Below are 3,189 nucleotides of genomic sequence, written 5' to 3' on the forward strand. Positions count from 1 at the left end.
TCTCTCTCTCTCTCTCTCTCTCTCTCTCTCTCTCTCTCTCTCTCTCTCTTTCTCTCTCTCTCTCAACCTTCCCCGAGCTACGTTCGCTCGCGCGAATTAACTCCCCTCTCCCTCCCCTTCCTCCCCCGCCTTCGCGACGTCCTTGGACGGCGCACAGTCGTCCACAGTCGTCTATAGTCCGGGATTATGGCTTATGGCCACTATGGCCAGTCCGGTGGTCGGCTACAATTTCAAGGTGGTTCTGTTCGGCGAGGGATGCGTCGGCAAGACCTCGGTCGCCCTGCGATACATCGAGGACATGTTCAACGACAAGCATATCAGCACGCTACAGATCAAGATGTCGTTCCTGAATAAGAAGCTGAATATCAACGGGAAAAGAGTGGACTTGGGGATATGGGACCAAGCCGGACAAGAAAAGTTTCACGAACCAATTTATTACACAATGCCTAATGGTGCCATTCTCGTTTACGATATTACGAATGAGGATACCTTCCAAGAAGTGAAGAACTGGGTGTCACTAGCAATCAAAATTCGGCAAGAAAGATACATAAGGGCGAGCCTGCCCAGGACGAGCACGTTCTCTTCTCTCACGTTGAGGCTACAATATACCGGGCGTTAAATATACCGGCTGTAGCGACCGTGATTGAGACGAACTTTGCATATTCCGCTCCAACCTGGAGCGAGCGGAATCCTCGCACCGTTCCTCGGAACGACGTGCCACCGACTTGCGCCTGCTATTAAGCAAGGGATGCGTCGGCAAGACCTCGGTCGCCCTGCGATACATGCGAGGACAAGCATATCAGCACGCTACAGATCAAGGTGTCGTTCCTGAATAAGAAGCTGAATATCAACGGGAAAAGAGTGGATTTGGGGATATGGGACAAAGCCGGACAAGAAAAGTTTCATGAACCAATTTATTACACAATGCCTAATGGTGCCATTCTCGTTTACGATATTACGAATGAGGATACCTTCCAAGAAGTGAAGAACTGGGTGAAGGAAGATATAAAATTGTCTTTTTCTTTCTTGTGTAAATAGGTGCTGTACAAATAAAATCATCTTCAAGTACAGAAGCTGCCATTAAAACAGCGATTAAAACATGGTTAAAGCATGCTTCTGACAGAATAAAAGAAAAAGAAAAGAAAAACAACAATTAAAGATGACAATTTGTAGTTCTTATATTTTTGATATTCTTCGTCATGTTGTATACGTAATGTATACTATTTTTCTTCAGTTTCTATTTTGAGATAAAATTAATATTTTTTATTAATTTTGCGTTTTACATTATATCTATAAACATTTTTGTGTAAACTCCGTAAGATGTTAAAACAATGTTTTTTTTTTCATGGAAAAACGCCTTATCGATTCAGTATTATATATATGTATATATAAACGAGCTTGTGCACGCCACGAACTTATGTGGCACCTCGTTTCGCGTGGAAAGTGTATGCGTGAACTATTTCGACATATATGTTAGTTATTTATGCCTTCTAATACTCAAAATAGCTGCTATATTTTCCGAACTTTTTTTGTTAATAACTTTTTAACGAATAACGAGCGACGGCTAAAACCTTCTGAAGGTCACTCGGGGTCATGACCTTGACAACATATATCAAGGTCATTCAGACTCACTGAGAAAACACCAAATTCCTCTTGCAGACTGTCGTGGACAAGGATATGACAATGAGAGTAACATGAGTGGACAATACAAAGGAGCGCAACAAGAAATTCTGAACAATCCATTTGCCATTTTTTCATCTTGCGGTTGTCACACTTTAAATTTATGTGGCGTTCAAGCGGCTGAGTGCTGTGTCTACAAGTTCTAACATTTTTTAGAGTTGTACAAAAGTTATTTAATATATTTAGTTCTAGCCCTCAAAGATGGGAAATTTTACAAAAGAAGATAGGCTGTTCATTACACAGTCTATCTCAAACTCATTGGTCTGCTCGGGTAGAGTGTGTAAAACCTTTTGCAGCTCACATTCCTGGAATTACTGAAGCTATTATTGAAATTGAGACGCTAAATCTTACTCCTGAAACTAGGTTCGATATTAAAGGCATAAAAACATACAAGGAGTCCTTTGAATGCACGCTTTTAGCCTCGATTTGGCTGAAAGTTTTAACTACAATAAACTATCAAAGTACTATCTTACAGGCTAGAGATTCTACATTAGATGTAGAAGTAAATAATATAAAAAGTCTACTTGAATATCTTGAAAACAAAGTGCAAGCAGATGTTTGTCGTTCTTGCCACCATAACTTCCTACAAATTTTAAATATTGCGTGGAACAATCATCAAACATCCATGCAGAAAATCATAAGCATCGTGGACATCGGGCATTCTCATCTACGGTCTAATACATGGCTTTGTTTAAAAAACAAGGTGTATAATCTTGGATTTATAAGTTTTCGAGATCAGTTTTACTTCGAAATCGTAAGCTAGTTTTACAATATTTTGATATTGCTACATATTTTTTAAAATACTCAGGCGGCCCGTTGGCAAAAACTACCCTGGACCCCGATGTGACCTCTCGACGGCCCTGTTGCAGGTGCATCGCAGGGGACGAAACGATTATCGTTCCCGATTACCGAAACGTAAAAAAAAAAACACGAATTGATGTTCGTCGTAACAAGCACCTTGCATCGTGTAGGACAAAGAAACAAGCATTCGACACTGTTTCAGATCGGCGGATCACCGCCGACCGGACGTTGTGACATAAACGTGGGCCCACCGAAAGTCTCGCCAAGCGAGAATGTTTATCAATCGACAAACACGAGCGCATCGCGCCTTTTATCTCGACGCTCGAGACCGCCGAATTCCCCGTATGATTCTCGAGCCGGATCACCACGCGGATTAAATATCATTCGACGATGCAAGCCAAACCGCAAGGTTCGTAACGCAACGGCCTAAATATTTTATTTCCAACACCTACAAATATTCAAAACACATTGCTAACCTTTGCGAATAAAGAACTAAAGAATTCGATGTAAATTTGGTCTAACCACCAAAAATCTTGTTTATAAATACATCTTTGAATACTTAGAATATTGTGCGACGTTGTTAATTGGCATGGGTAAAGAAACAAGAAAAACTATTACATATTTCTGAATACGTCTTGAACAAATTCAAAAACGCTAATGACAAAAACATCATTATTCATGATTTAGATCTGCGACGATGGACGCTAG

The 3,189-nt window shown here is 40.7% G+C and overlaps 1 pseudogene; it reads left to right on the forward strand.

Annotated features, from left to right (window-relative positions):
• Window positions 1-202: 202 nt before the first annotated feature.
• On the forward strand, window positions 203-993 carry LOC112464663 (annotated as a pseudogene).
• Window positions 994-3,189: the final 2,196 nt, after the last annotated feature.

This window comes from Temnothorax curvispinosus, unplaced genomic scaffold (assembly GCF_003070985.1).
Source record: "Temnothorax curvispinosus isolate PA1 unplaced genomic scaffold, ASM307098v1 QBEX01014422.1, whole genome shotgun sequence".
Lineage (NCBI taxonomy): Eukaryota > Metazoa > Arthropoda > Insecta > Hymenoptera > Formicidae > Temnothorax > Temnothorax curvispinosus.